Here is a 16,713-nt window from a genome sequence, read left to right as displayed (position 1 = left end):
AGCAGCACTGGTCTGAGAGGTAATAAGCATACGTTTTTCATATTTTAAGTAGCACACTGAAGGCATTCAAAACGGGTTGTCCAGTAGTGTCCAGAAGTGGACAACCCCTTTAGTTTTACTGCACTTTCTTAAAGTTCATGTTTATGATATACACATTTATCTGCTATGACTAAAGTTCTGTTTTGCCTTTTTTTATTTATATCCCCTCTTTATTTCAGTATAACTTGCAGGCTGTTTTTCATTATAAACCTATGCTTATTAAGAAGAATAGGATTATAGCTTAAAAAAAATTCCTATGCTACACTTTCCATTTTATGCATTTCTTCATCTATCCGGAGTCAGTGGAATACATCCACCATTCATACATCACATATGCTTGTCAATAGTGTGATCCTTGTATTGCATATAACAAAACAGTACCCACATACTGTAAGTAAAAAAACAAGGCACGGGCAAGTATGTCTGTGCTTATTTCACTACTTATTACATAGCACTTGTGGCAAAAAGAGGGAGGCTGGCACTGTCGGTGTCTACCCATCCCCTGCGGGTGTGATAAATGAGGTGCTATTTTAGGATTGTGCGTGTTTAATGGCAGATAAGGAACAGGGGACCCGTGATTCTGTCACACCAGCGTCACTGTCTCTGCATCATCCATTAATCAAATTCAGCATACTCTGTATTTAGGCCATAGTAGTCTACTTATCCTAATTAACCCTTTATGTACTCCAAACTCGAAAGATAAGAAAGCAAGTGGTATAATATCTGCCATGGCACAGACTAGATGAAAAAAAGAATGGAAGCAAACATTTAAGATTAGCCAGTATAGTGAGCAGGTATCAGAAGAAGCCGCATTTAACAAGCGCCGTATATCAGAAGAAAACAGAAAGCAAACAAGAAATAATAAACTAGACACAGAATAGATATGGAGCGATGATGACACAAAGGGGACGAATGAAGAACAAAGAAAGCAATGACTTTAAAAAAAGAACACAAAAAGACCGATGTTTCAGAGCCAGGAAGCAAAATCAATGAATTAGATGAGGTCAGAATTTAGAAGCCCAAAAAGTAACACAGTAAACAAATCGGTTGATGAATACTCATCTCCATTGTTTTCTACTGTATACATGTTATTCTACTTCTTAATGATCAATATGTATGTAAAATCTTTGTTTAAAGCAAATGTATCAATAATATACTTTTTAATAATTAAAATCAGATACAGAAACATTGTTTTTTATGGGCTTATTTTTTCTGATTGTAGACACTATTGTATGTTCTGTACATGATTATGAGGATGCCCATTTTTGCCTAAGCTGCTATAAACATCATTTAAGGATAGGCTTTACAACAGCTACATGGACGACATAAGGCAATTGACAGGATATGTTCAGTAACTTCTAGGAGAGGTTATTTTAGACATGCTGTTCTGTGTAGAGGTCATTGTGCAGGGAGGGGAGGAGATGAGCAGAGGGGTGGAAACCTGTGTAATCCTTATAACGTTATCTAGGGGTAATATTTCTCCTTGCGGAGAGTGACCTGTTAAGCACGTCACGTGAGGAGACTTTAAAAGCCGCAATGCTCCACTGGGAAATATGCAAATTGTCTCTACAGAGAGGAAGAGGACTAGAACTCTAGTGCCAGCTACAGGAAGTAGCAATCCTAAAAGTCAATAGTGATCCTTTAACAGCCTTATGACATGACTTAGGATAAGGTCTTGGTCTTGGCTTTTTATCCTAAGTCATGTGATAAAGCTCATTAAAGGGTCACTATTGACTTTTAGGATTGCTACTTCATGTACAGTAGGTGGTACTAGAGTTCTAGTCCTCTTCCTCTCTGAAGAGACAATTTGCTATATAATGATGATATCTTTCATTGTAATCTGGGGAAGAGTTTTAGAAAGAAAAAGAGCAGAACTATACTAAATGATGGGCGCTCCTCCACAGAAATGAAAAAAAAACAACAGAACTCCAAAGTTCTATAAAAAAGTGATTTATTCACCCATGTTTTATGCAATGTTTTGGCTCCTTTAACTGGCTTCTTTTTGTCTGTCTATGTATTTATCAATGTATACAGATGCATCTCACAAAATTAGAATATCATCAAAAAGTTAATTTATTTCAGTTCTTCAATACAAAAAGGCAAACGTATATATATTATATAGAGTGATTACAAAGTGATCTATTTCAAGTGTTTATTTCTGTTAATGTTGATGATTATGGCTTACAGCCAATGAAAACACAAGAGTCGTTATCTCAGTAAATTAGAATACTTTATAACAACAGCTTGAAAAATGTTTTTAAAATCCGAAATGATGTCCTACTGAAATGTATGTTCAGTAAATGCACTCAGTACTTGGTTGGGGCTCCTTTTGCATCAATTACTGCATCAATGTGGCGTGGCATGGAGGCGATCAGCCTGTGGCACTGCTGAGGGGTTATGGAAGCCCAGGTTGTTTTGATAGCAGCCATCAGCTCATCTGCATTGTTGGGTCTGGTGTCTTTCATCTTCCTCTTGACAATACCCCATAGTTTCTCTATGGGGTTAAGGTCAGGTGAGTTTGCTAGTCAATCAAGCACAGTAATACTGTTGTTTTTAAACCAGGTATTGGTACTTTTGGCAGTGTGGACAGGGGCCAAGTCCTGCTGGAGAATGACATTTCCATCTCCAAAAAGCTTGTCGGCAGAGGGAAGCATGAAGTGCTCTAAAATTTCCTGGCAGACGGCGGCGCTGACTTTGGTCTTGATAAAACACAGTGGACCTACACCAGCAGAAGACAAGGCTCCCCAAACCATCACTGATTAAGGAAACTTCACACTAGACCTCAAGCTGCCTCGATTATGTGGCTCTCCACTCTTCCTCCAGACTTTGGAACCTTGATTTACAAATGAAATGTAAAATTTACTTTCATCTGAAAACAACACCTTGGACCACTGAGCAACAGTTCAGGTCTTTTTCTTCTTGGCCCAAGTAAGACGCTTCTGGCGTTGTCTATTGGTCATGAGTGGCTTGACACAAGGAATGCGACACTTGTAGCCCATGTCCTGGAAACATCTGTGTGTGGTGGCTCTTGAAGCAATCACTCCAGCAGCAGTCCACTCCTTGTGAATCTCCTCCAAATTTTTGAATGTCCTTTTCTTAACAATCTTTTCAAGGCTGTGGTTATCCCGGTTGCTTGTGCACCTTTTTCTACCAAACTTTTTCCTTCCACACTTTTTCCTTCCACTCAACTGTCCATTAATATGCTTGGATACAGCACTCTGTGAACAGCCAGCTTCTTTAGCAATGACCTTTTGTGCCTTGCCCTCCTTGTGGAGTGTGTCACTGACTGCCTTCTGGACATCTGTCAAGTCAGCAGTCTTCCCCATGATTGTGGAGCCTACTGAAACAGATTAAGGGACTTTTTTAAATGCGTAGGAAGCCTTTGCAGGTATGTTTTATTAATTATTGTAATTTACTGAGATATTGACTCTTGTGTTTTCATTGGCTGTAAGCCATAATCATCAACATTAACAGAAATAAACACTTGAAATAGATCACTCTGTTTCTAATGACTAGAGATGAGCGAATGTTTCAGTATTCGATTTGGATTACGATCGCCGAATTTGCGATATTCGCGATTTATTCGTCGAATGTTTGACGAACGTTACTGAACGCCATAGGATTCAATGGGGGGAAAAAAAAACGCATAAGCAACAACTTAAAACTGGCCCAAAAACTGCCAAAACACATCAAATTAGGGGTAGACACCTGGAAAGTGCCATCAATTGACCCAGAGTACAAGTACTATAAATATTATTATTACTATTACAGCGACATTTATTCCGTGGCGCGTTACATGTCAAAAGGGGTCACCAACTGGTACAAGAGGAGAGAGGACCCTGCCCGCCAGGGTGCACAAACAATCTACAAGGGATGGGTGAGGATACAATAGGTCATGGTACAGCTAGTCGTGCAGTGGTATGCTGGAGCGAGGCTTACTGCAGATTGTCAGAAGAAGTGGGTCTTCAGCTTTCTTTTCAAGGTTTGCATGGTAGGTGAGAGTCTGATGTGTTGGGGTACAGCAATACACAGTAGCGGAGATGCACGGGACAAATCTTGTATGTGATCGTAACAAGAAGAGATAAGAGGGAAGTAGAGAAGGAGATCTTGGAAGGATGGAAAGTTACGTGCAGGTAACTAGTACTAGGTCACACATGTATGTGTTAGAACCCTCCTGTTAGTTTTTCTATGTTGTGTTTTGCGGTCACGTGACCATCTGCCTTTATATTCCAGCTCCGCCCTCCTGGCTGAGCTGGACTTCAGTGTTGTTTGACTGTTTTGCTAGCCTGGTGCTTCGGTGCCTATCTCTGTCAGTTCGCTTGGTCCTCTTGGACCTCTGGTACTTTTTGTCAGTTTGTCTTTTGTGTTCTGCAACAACTTCTGTTTAGGAGGTGTCCCATTTTTGTCCCAGTCCTTAGTACTTTTAGGGACCCCTCCCTTATTTCTATAGGTCTTCGTTCAGACTAGCCGAGGACTAAGGAGGGTCTGTTCACAAGGAACAGGCAGTCCGCTACATTGTAGGATGTAATGCACACGCCCAGACTGACTGGCGTGTGCGTGATTAGTGATTCCACTGTGCCATGAACCGGAGAGTGCCTGGAGGGGCGTAACTAAGTATCTGCCCGATCCGTCCAAGGTCGCACGACGGCATACGACGCCAGTGCACCAGGGAGGAACCGAGCAGAGGGACCAGGTGCCACTCCAGGTCAGACTCCGGACACGGCTGTTGACCCACACCGGGGAATACAGGAACAGGCAGGCTAGAGTGCAGACTGGGTAGGGTCCAGTACAGACTGGGAGACGGGTTCAGAGCCACAGATGCGGTAATCAAGCAGAGCAAAGCGAAACAGCAGGTGCAGTAGACAAGGCCGAGCAGAGAAAAAAATGCAGACGCGGTGGACAAGGCCGAGCAGAGCAAAACCGCAGACGTGGTGGACAAGGCTCAGCAGAGCAAAACCGCAGACGCGGTGGACAGGGCTGAGCAGAGCACAACCGCAGATGCGGTAGACAAGGCTGAGCAGAGCGAAACCGCAGACGCGGTAGACAAGGTTGAGCAGAGCGAAACCGCAGACGCGGTGGACAAGGCTGAGCAGAGCAAAACCGCAGACGCGGTGGACAAGGCTGAGCAGAACAAAACCGCAGACGCGGTGGACAGGGCCGAGCAGAGCAAAACCGCAGATGCAGTAGGCAAGGCTGAGCAGAGCAAAACCGCAGACGCGGTAGATAAGGCTAAGCAGAGCGAAACCGCAGACGCGGTAAACAAGGCTGAGCAGAGCAAAACCGCAGACGTGGTAGACAAGGCTGAGCAGAACGAAACTGCAGACGCGGTAGACAAGGCTGAGCAGAGCGAAACCGCAGATGCGGTAGACAAGGCTGAGCAGAGCAAAACCGCAGACGCGGTAGACAAGGCTGAGCAGAGCAAAACCGCAGACGTGGTGGACAGGGCTGAGCAGAGCAAAACCGCAAGTGCGGTGGACAAGACTGAGCGGACAGGAACCGCCGAAGCGGTAAGTAAGACAGGACAGAGATAAATTGCCGAAGCGGTAAACAAAGATAAAGCAAAGGGGACAGGGCTCTGTTCACACGGAACAGACTGGAAAAGAAAGGCAGAACCAGAAACACACAAGGTACTTGCAAAGAAGCAGCGAAAGGACTCCAACTCACAAACTGAAGTACAATGACAACGAGTAGAAGTTAAGTGCAGGTTCAGACTCTACAGAAAAAGGGAGCAAACGGACATAAAGACAAAACAGTTAAGAAGCTAGGAGATAGTTCAGACGGGAACTGTACTGCAACAAATACAGGAGCGAGTCTGGGTATGCGGCCCCCAGAGGGCAAGACAAACAGGCTAGGAGCATGTTCAGACAGGCCTGGAAATACGGCCTCCAGAAAGGCAGACAGACAGCTGGCTAGCGTACACAGACAGGACACAGTTCAGACACGGGAACTGATACCGCAAGGCAGAAAACATAGACAGCACCTGGCACATCAGTGACAAGAAGCCAACTGACAAAACAAGATGCTCAGGCATGGATTCCAAGGAGGAGCTGGTTTAAATACCAAGTGACAGACAGCAATAGGCTGAGGACGCATTAGGGGTGCCTCTGCAGCAGCTACAAGAAACAGGAAGTTCAGCGGGCGTCGCCCTAAACAGCCAGAGCAGAGCAAAGCAGACAGTATGGAAAGAAGCCAGAGTGGCAGTCTGGACTGGAAATCATGTGCGCGCTCTTGCACAGTGGGAGATGAACCACTATGCAAGGACTCCGCCAGGTATGTTACATAGGGATTCAGCTTAGCCTTACTGTAGGGACAGCTTTCCCCTATTTTTCCTTAGTACTTGTTGTAGATCATAACAGTATGGAGGAGACAGGTTTTTGATGGCTTAGTATGCCAGAGTTAGGCTTTTCAACTAGAGTCTCGGGGCAACAGGGAGCCAGCGCAGGGATTGACAGAGGGGAGAAGCCTGGGAATAGCATTGTGACAGGTGGATTAATCGACCAGCACAGTTTAGGATAGATTGGAGGGGTGCGAGAGTGGTAGAAGGGAGGCCACAGAGCAGGAGTTTGTAGTAGTCAAGGCGGGAGATGATGAGGACGCGCACTGATGTTTTTCTAGATACATGGTTGAGGAATGTGCGGATCCTTGAGATACTTTGGAGTTGGAGTCAGCAGCATGTGGAAAAGGCTTGGATCTGACATTTGAAGGACAGATCAGAGTCTTGCTTGCGGGACTAGGGAGATTGGGCAGCCATTCACTTTGATAGATAGGTCAGAGGGGGGGGTGAATGAGATGGTGGAAAGATGATGCATTCTGTTTTATCCATGTTACAAATCTAGCAGAGAAAAAAGATGAAATATTAGACACATATTGTGGGATTCTGGTTAGTAAAGAGGTGATATCAGGTCCAGAGAGGTAGATCTGTGCGTCATCAGCATAGAGGTGATAGCTATGAGCTATCCCAGGCCAAAGGTGTAGATGAAGAAGAGCCTGGGTCCTACAACTGAACCTTAGGGGACATGTCGTGTGAGTGGGAGACACTCAATGTCCTGTCGGTTAGGTATGAAAAGATCCAAGACAGGGCCAAGTCTGTGATGCCAAGAGATGAGAGTCTGCAGTAAGAGGGTATGGTCTACTGTGTTGAAGGCAAATGACAGGTCTAGAAGGAGGAAGACAGAGTAGTCTGGCTTGGATTTGGCAGTTAGTAGGTCATTGGTGACTTTAGGCAGGGCAGTTTCAGTGGAATGGTGAGGTCAGAGGCCAGATTATAAGCGGGAGCAGAGGTGGGAGGACAATTCAAAATAGATGTGTTGATCCAGTAGTTTGAAGGCATAGGGGAGATGAGAGATGGGGCGATAGTTAAACATAGGGTGTGTCAAGGGAGGGGTTTTGGAGTATGGGTGTGATCGAGGTATGTTTGAATCATGAGAGGAAGACGCCAGTTGTTATTAACAGGTAGAAGATAAGGGTTAGGCTTGGGATGAAGACTGTGGTACAGTTTGGAATGAGGTGGGATGGTATTAGGTCAAGTTCACAGGTGGTGAGATGGGATTTGGAGAGTAAAGTAGATCTTCCGTGATGGCAGAGAAGCTGGATTTGGAGGAGGAGAGTTGAGTTGTTATGAGAGAGAAGGGGCTGTTGGGACTTTAAGCAAAAGCTTTGCCCTATGTTGTCAGTCTTCTGCTTGAAGAATGAGGCTAAGTCTTCAGCTGAGGTGAGAGGAGAGGAGAGGGAGGGGGAGCTGGTGGACAGAGGAGGGACTTGAAAGTACTGAATAGCTGTTTAGGGTTGTGAGACACGTATGATATGAGAGATGAGAAGTAGGTTTGTTTTGCTGCAGTGAGCAATTGTGCAGCATTTTGAAAACTTCTGTTACTGGACTGTACACCCTTTCTTTGGCAGTCTCACAGCAGTACAACTTGTAGATGAGGGGCAGGAAGAACATGTGCTCCAGTAGATGACAAGCGCTACATCAAGTGGTCTCTGCTCCTCTTCCTCCACATTAACATCACACACAGTACAGTCCTTAGAGGTGCCACCCCAATTACCCTTGTTTTCACCCATGTCACAACTCTCCAACCGGCCAACTGACTGTGGAGAAGCACAGATGGGCGAGTCTGAAGAGCTGTTCACACATTCTATTCAGGGGCATCAGAGGTTTGATCCAAAGCTTCACAAACTCAAGAGGGGGAAAGCATGTGTAGCGATGCCCAAACATTTTTTCAGTTGATCCGGGCCCGGGCAAAGTATTGTCTGAGAAGAATCCAAACCTTCGTCACAAGACGTTAACCCCTGGGGGTGGGCATGGATGGGTTGGAGAAAGAAATAAATACACACCAGAACATGGAGAACTAAACTAATAGAAAACAGGGGTTGGAAAACTAACTTGCTAAACAGCTAGGGTTGGAGAACTAAAGCACTGCACACCAGGGGAAGGAGAACTAAACCACTAGACACCAAGGTGTCACTACTAGTTTTGAGCGAATTTGTTCGGCGAATGTTGGAAAGTTTCAAATTCGTCACGAATATGGAACATTCGGATTCGTGATCACAAAAGCGAACAAATTTTCTTAAAATTGGAAAAGTTAGACGAATTTGCGCAGGACCGCAAATACAGGACAACCACAGCGTTTTGAACAATTTTGTTAGCATAGTGCAAGTGTATGATGAACAGTGACATGTGCCAGGTGAGTGTGGGGGCTGTGGAGAGCTTAGAACAGGTCAGATCAGTGGCGCACTGTTTGTTTGTTTTTTCCTGTGGGGGGTAACTTTAACTGAGGAAAGCGCTTCCAGCCAATCATGGTGCAGGAAGCATCTACACTGTCCAGACATAAGGGCTTCTGCAGTTAGCTGCAGAAATCACATGTCCTCTCAATATAAAGAGCGGCTATGTTCCCTCAGCGCCATTATATCCATGTCAGTGCAGGAGTCAGACACAGCTCAGTATTCTCCTGTGTAGTGAGAGATATTAGCTAGATAGATGGGCGCTTGTGTGGTAGTCAGATAGTGTAGATAATTCCTGGCCTGTGTACCTCTGCAACCGCTGGTGCAGCACATTTTTGGTGTTCTTGTGCAAGTACTGAGATTCTGACAGAAACAGAGGGCCCATGCCATACAATAGTGCTGTGCACCACTGGTATAGAGCTTTATGTCTCAGTATACCTTGAATCTTTTTATGCACTTGCTAATGTGATCAAGCAAGCGCAATGCACCTTTTCATTTAGTGGGGATGAAATTGTGCTCTGCACAGTCTGCAGAGCTTCTTATTGCTGAGCACAAAATCTGTTTTTTTTTCTGTTGCTATTGTGATATTGAAAGCTGTGTGCACTAAAGTTTTTTTTAGTGTCAGATACTATTTTAGTGGAGTTGAACTTCAGGTGCTTTCAGAGTAAAAAAATACATTTTTTCTCTTGTTACACCCAGTCCAAAAAATATTTTTTCCCGTGCAAAAGTCATACAGTGCTATAAGCCACTACTACGTCAGTGGCGGTCAAATTCAGCTTGTACGCACAGTCAAACCTATATATATTTTTGGCTGAAAGGCAGAGTCAACCAAAGTTTTTTTTACTGTGGCAAAGTTGATCCAGTCTGCTAAAAGGCAGATCCTATTTTAGTGGCGTTGAACTTGTCCTGGTTTCACAGTAAAAAAAAAAACTTCTCTTACTAGGCCCAGTCCAAAACATATTTTTTCCTGTGCCAAAAGTCATACAGTGCTATAGGCTAGCTACTACGTCAGTGGTGGTCAAATTCAGCTGGACACAGATTTTATGCAGAGTAACCCAAAAATATTTTTTACTCTGAGTAAAGTGACACAGCTGGTTAGATCGGAGTTTGAAATATTTTGGAGCATATATTCTATGTCAGGGTTCCCCAACTCCAGTCCTCAAGGCCCACCAACAGGTCATGTTTTCAGGATTTCCTTACTATTGCTCAGGTGATAACTGCATCACCTGCACAGGTAATAATTACACCACCTGTACAATACTAAGGAAATCCTGAAAACATGACCTGTTGGTGGGCCTTGAGGACCGGAGTTGGGGAACCCTGTTCTATGTCATACTGGTCTCATCCACATTAAAAAAAAAATTTCTTCTTTTCCTAAAGTAATACAGCAGGGGATATCTCAGTTTGAAATAGTTTGTAGAATATCTGGTAGGTTTTATCGGCCTCATGCACACTAACAAATTTCTTTTGTCTGTTAGTAACGTTATATGGCAGGCCATATCTTACCTTGTCATTTAGTGTCGCTGAAATTCAGGTGTGTGCTGAGCTATTGCACAAGAAAAAAAAATATTTTTCTTTAGTTATTTGCGTGCTCCTGCCACTGTATCTGACCAACATGAGTGGGAAAAAGAGAGGGCGTGGTGGAAGGGGGAATAGGCTTGGTGTTCAAGGTGTACGTGGGGTACGTAGTAATGATAGTGAAAGCACTAGTGAACCAACACAGACAGGTCCTATCCAAAGACAACTGACATCTTATGTTAGTGGACGGCTTACTGCACTCCCTTCCTTTGGCAGCCAAACAGCGATACGCCTTGTTGATAAGGCCAAGAAAGAGCAGGTGCTCCAGTGGATGACAAGCTCTACTTCCAGTGGCCTCTCCTCTTCTTCCTCCACCTCAACATCACAAGCAGTACAGTCCACAGAGGTGGCACCCCAATTACCCTTGCTTCCCCCCGCGTCACAAATGGCCAACTGCCCAACTGACTGTAGCGAACCACAGATGGGCGAGTCTGTAGAATTCTTTACCCATTCTACACCGTGGGCATCAGAAGTGTACTCCAAACAGTCACAGAGTCAAGGGGAGGAAAGCATCTGCACCGATGCCCAAAATATTTATACCTTGGATTTGGGGCAGGACGAAGTAGGGTCCGAGCAGGTTCCTGACGCTCGTCACCAGACGTTAATAGCAGGGGAGAGAGGTGATCCTGATGAGACTCAGATACCTGAGGCTCATGCGGTCTGTACTGTGCGGTCAGGGCAATAAAAGGAGAGGGGTCACTCTGAGGGTGAGGAATGGGATAACACATTGGATGATGATGAAGTTGAAGATCCTACTTTGTGTGAACCCAGAATCACGCAGCCGAGTAGCTTATCTGCATCCTTAGCCACAACTGTGCTGTGGCCAGCAGCGCTCAAGGTGCTGCAGCTCGCAGGGGCAGTAAGGTTTGCCCAGCATGGGCCTTTTTTGTTACTGCAAAGGCTGAGCCAACTCACGTTATCTGCAAACTCTGTGATAAACTCAGTAGAGGGAAAAACTGCAATAATTTTACTACTACATTCATGAACGTTCACATACTCAAACAACATTCTTTACACTGGGAATCTTAACGCGCTGAAATGCAGACCAGATTATGTCAACAATCATCAGCTGCCCCATCAAACGCATCCGCTGCTTCTTCCTTCTCTGTTATTGTGCCAAGTATTGTCACGCAGGTCTCCCATCGAAGAAACTCCGGTTATTTACCCACTCCAGTCAGGCTGAGTGACAGCCCATCAGCTGTAACAGACACGCCTGCTGTGTTTGTTTCACCGAGAACAATGCATGTTTCTCAATCCACCTTAACATCTGAACCTCACTCACGCTCCACCTGTTTTTCCGTTTCACCATACTCCGCCCTCTCTCAGCACCTTAGCCAGCCCTCGGTCCCGCAGTTGTGGTCACGTAAAAGATTGTTTCATCCTATGCATGACAAAGCTAAGAGGCTGAACTCCACCGTCTCCAATCTGTTGGCGAAGAAAATGCTGCCTTTCCGCCAGGTAGATAAAGACGGTTTCCGAAAACTGATGGCCATCGCAGTCCCCCAGTACCAGTTGCCCATTCGCCATTACTTCTCTAAGAAAGCTGTGCCTGCGCTACACCAGCATGTCGCAGACGACATCACCTGTTCCTTGTTTAAATCTACGTGTGCCAGGGTGCATTTCACCACAGACACCTGGATGAGTAAGCATGGCCAAGGGCGTTACATCTCACTGACTGGGCACTGGGTGACTCTGGTGGCTGTGGGGGCAGGCGGGGAAGGGGCTGCTCTACAAATCTTGAAATTCCCAGGGCTTGCAGAAGAAACTTCTGTATTTCCCACTTCCTGCTTCTGCGTCCTCCACCTCCTCTAGGGCCTCCACCTGCGTACTCAACCTCTGCCTTAACGAGACACACGTTCCAAGGGTGCAGAGTGAATACACACCACCTCCGTACTGCACAGTCAGGGCTTACTGTAATCAGGCAGTCTTCAAATTAATATGCTTTGGAGATTGCAGTCATACAGGTGAAGAGTTGTGGGCAGCTCTCCATGCTCAGTTTGAGCAATGGCTCTCTCCACTGAACCTAGAGCCAGGGAAGGCCGTGTGCGATAACGGTGCAAACCTGTTAGCGGCCCTAGGCTGAAGCAAACTCGCACACGTGCCTTCCATGGATCACATCCTCAACCTGGTGGTACAGCGATTTCTCCGCCACTATCCCGGCCTAGATGGGCTGCTTCACAAAGTACGGAAGCTGTGTGCTCACTTCCGCCATTCGCACCCCTTGCATCGATACAGAGGTCTTTGTCCGTGACGGTTAACAGGTTGATCAGCGATGTGCCCAAGCAGTGGAATTCCACTCTACACATGTTGCAGCTACTGTGGCAGCAGCAACGAGCTCTGACCCATGCCATGTATAGCTTTGGGCAACGCAGTACGGACTTGAGGCATATCACGTTTGAGGAAAGGGAACAGATTAAAGGACCTCTGCACCTTTCTGCATGGTTTTGAAATGGCTACTAAACTGGTTAGTGCTGACGATGCCATCATCAGCATATCACTATTCCAGTCATACACTGTACATGCTGGGGCAAACTTTGAATAACCTGCAGCAGGAGGTGGTGGCCCCAGAAGAAGAGGAGGATGCGGAAGGGATACCAATGTCTCAAATTTCCAGACTGTCGTCACACAGGCGGATGCCATGTGATGGTGGATTACAGCGATAGAGGGGATTTGGTGATACCAGACTACCAGGCAAACTGTTAGTGAAGGTGCAAGAGCCGAGGAACTAATGGAGGAGGAAGAGGTGATGGGCGAGCAGCTGTCAGAGGATGAAGAGGATAATCATCCCCTCTCGTTTGAACGTGGTTGGCAGGAGGGGATGGAGGAAACGGGCATCAGTGTTACACAGTCCACAATACAGCCTGGCTTTGGACCTCCTGGAAGAGCCCGACATATGAATGCCTTCTTGATCCACTATCTGCAACATGATCCTCGTATAGTTAGGATTCGAAATAATGCTGACCACTGGGTTGCCACTCTGTTAAATCCACGTTATGAGAGTTAATTTTGCCAGATGCTTCCCGCCCTGGAAAGGGACACACTTATGTTGGAGTATCGAAACAAGCTTTTAAGCAACCTTAATAAAGGTTTTCCCGAAGATAACGGTGAGGCACACAGTGTGCATTACAGCTGTAGTCTTTCAACTTCCGGCACGTCAGTTCATAAATGCCAAAACATTAGCAGCAGAGTAAGTGGCAGGAGCAATTTCTGTGAGTCCTTTCACACATTTTTGCACCAGCTTGTGCACTAGCACAACAGAGTACAAGTCTGACATGTGGTGAACGTGAGAGGATGGTGGAGGAGTATCTAGAGCTTAATATGAATACCATCAGGGAGGATTTTGACCCTTTTACATTTTGGTCTTCAAAAATGTTTGGCACCCCAGGGGTCCGGTTGCCACAGTGGCATTGCCTCCCTCACAAGGGGTGATGCCATGACTGAAAGCAAGGAGGGGTCCCCTAATCAGGTATACTAGCATACAATGCTTTCCTGGATCCAGACCAGAAAGGAGAGCTCCTCCCCTTAGCAACTGGAATCTGGAGGCGGGGTTAGTTAGAGTGAGTTGAGAGGAGTTGAAGACAGGACAGCGACGAGGAAGGACCTGGGGAGTGGAGCTGTAAGCCAGCTCTCCCCAGAGAGGAGGGTAGAAGGACCGGACACCGGAGTTCGAGGCTGTGGGGCACCGAAGGCCCAGCAGCAGAAACCGGACGGCAGGAGACTGCAGGTCTCCTGGTCCCACCAGACGCCCGGAGGCTCAGTAGCACATAGGGCCCAGCACCGCCACGTGGGAGCAACACTTAAGGAAGGCCCGAGCTGCCTGCCATATGGGTGAGGAAAAGACGTTTTACTCAGGGACGAGGGCCACAACATAGCTACAAGAAGCAGGGCCAAAGAGATTAGTGCAGAGGGAAGGCCTACAACTTCACCTGTTGAGGCGGATTCCCCACTTGCTTCCAGGCCGCCCGGACCTCTACTACCAGCTAGTACCCGTGCCCCGGTTTGCGTAACAAACTGCAAGTAAAGATAAGTGGAAACTGCCATTAAGCTGTGGACTGGTCCTTATCTGTGCCATCACCTGCACTACACCGCACCAATAACATCTACCCTATAGTATCACTATATCCTGCCCTGTAGCTAAGCTCCGCCTGTGGAGAGCTGAACCAACTCTGCTGCGTCACCATCAGCTCTACAGGATCTGCACAGCAGCGGTGTCCCCATACAGCCGCATACCACAGGTGGCGTCACAAACATTATCTATAAAAACTTTAGTCCCCTTCTACCTTTCCCTTTAATTGACCGCCCTGGGTCATGGACCGGGTCACTGCTACCGTCACACCCCCAGCACCGACCGGCCCGGCTACCAAGTACCCCACGGCCCAGGGGGCACGTCAAATGGATGAATGGCCTGAGATCGCCTCTCACGCCTTGGAGGTTTTATCATGCCCGGCAGCCAGCGTTCTCTCTGCTAGTAGTGTCTTAACGGATAAGCGCACCCAGCTGTCCCCTGAAAGTGTCTAACTTTCATCAAGATGAGCAAGTCATGGATCTCCAAGGACTTTTACACCCCAATTGCAGACTGTACAGAGTAGGCGATGTTGTCGTTTTGAGTGTGCTGCATTGATCTCTTGAAATTGCAATCTGTGATATGGCTTCTGTGCCTGCTCTTGCTGCTGCTGCAGGTTTTAGGTCCTAATTTTGGGAAATGTGGAGAATTCTGATTGGGTCTCCATCCATTGGGTTGACTGTAGTAGCAGAGGTTTGGGTTTCCATGCATTTCTATAGTTATACTGTAGTGAAATTGAGAATTTGGTGCAAATATTGTTCTCCCCAAATGGATACGCAAATGTGATAAACTCTAAATTGATTTTCAATAAACAACCATCAGCCGCCCCATCAAACACCTCTGCTGCTTCTTCCTCCTCCTCTGTTATCGTGTCAAGTTGTGTCACGCAGGTATCCGACAGAACCAGCTGTAGACCCGCTGCAGTTAGGCTAAGTGACAGGCCGGCAACTGTAAGTGAAGCGGACATGCCTGCTGTGTTTGTTTCTCTGAGCACACCACAGGTTTCTCAATCCACCATAACATCTCAGACTGCACCTCAATCCCGCTGTTGTGGTCACGTAAAATATTGTTTCATCCTACACATGACAAAGCTAAGAGGTTGAAGTCCACCATCTCCAATCTGTTGGCCACGGAAATAGTGGCCTTAGGCCCTATTTTTTTAAATGTAAACACTTCCGATTGAGTCTGTATCTCCTGGGTTGGCTGTAGTGGGACCGGAATGGGTCTGCGTTAAACTACTTGTAGTCTGATGACATTGATGCCACTTCAGTGGTGTTAGGCCCTCATTTAGGGCAATGTGAACACTCCTGGTTAGTTCTCCATCTCCTGGGATGGCTGTACTGGAAGAGGTGTGGGTCTTATTTACACTATTTCACTATAGTGAAATTGATTAGACATTGCTAGTGTCTGCTACAATTTTTTTTAAATGTGGGGAATCCTGATTGGGTCTCCAGTCTCCATGTATTGGGTTGGCTGTAGTGGAACCTTCCTGTTCTGCAGTCTAAGTTGTGTAAGGTTGCATACCAATCCTTGCTGCACTCCTGATACAGACTCTGCCTGCTGCACTCCTGCTGCACTCCTGATACAGACTCTGCCTGCTGCACCTCTGATATAGACTCTGCCTGCTGCACTCCTGATACAGACTCTGCCTGCTGCACTCCTGATACAGACTCTGCCTGCTGCACTCCTGATACAGATCTGCCTGCTGCACTCCTGATACAGACTCCGCCTGCTGCACTCCTGATACAGACTCTGCCTGCTGCACTCTTGATACAGACTCTGCCTGCTGCACTCCTGATACAGACTCTGCCTGCTGCACCGTCTAGTCTGTCCTACTGGGTCCAGCTGCTGCGTGTCTGTTGGTCTGTCCTGGAGTGGCACCTGGCATTCATTTTGAGCCAAGTCTAACCTCACCATCAGAGGCTCTAGTGAAGAGTCCGGTGTTCGCTTAGTCATGCCCCTCCAGGCCCTCCGGGGTCCGTGGCACAGTGGTTCCACTGTTCCGTGACAATGCACCCTCGCAGGCAGGGTCCTCTCTCCTGTTGTACCAGCCGGTGACCCCTTTTGACATGTAAAGCGCAACTGAATAAATGTCGCTGTTACAGTAATAATAATTATAGTACTTGTACATTGGGTCAATTGATGGCACTTCCCTGGTGTCTACACTTAATTTGATGTGTTTTGGCAGCTTTTGGTCCCGTTTATAGGTGTTTTCTAGGCATTTTTTGGTCCCTCCATTGACACCTATGGAATTCGGAAATGTTCGACGAACATTCGGCGAATAAATTCGGCGAATATCAATTTGTTCGGCA

The sequence above is a fragment of the Phyllobates terribilis genome, unplaced genomic scaffold (assembly GCF_046119375.1).
Source record: "Phyllobates terribilis strain yellow unplaced genomic scaffold, ASM4611937v1 Scaffold_2__4_contigs__length_985480577, whole genome shotgun sequence".
NCBI classification, from domain to species: Eukaryota; Metazoa; Chordata; class Amphibia; order Anura; family Dendrobatidae; genus Phyllobates; species Phyllobates terribilis.
The sequence above is the reverse complement of the archived record's forward strand: the minus strand, read 5'-3'. Positions refer to the sequence as shown.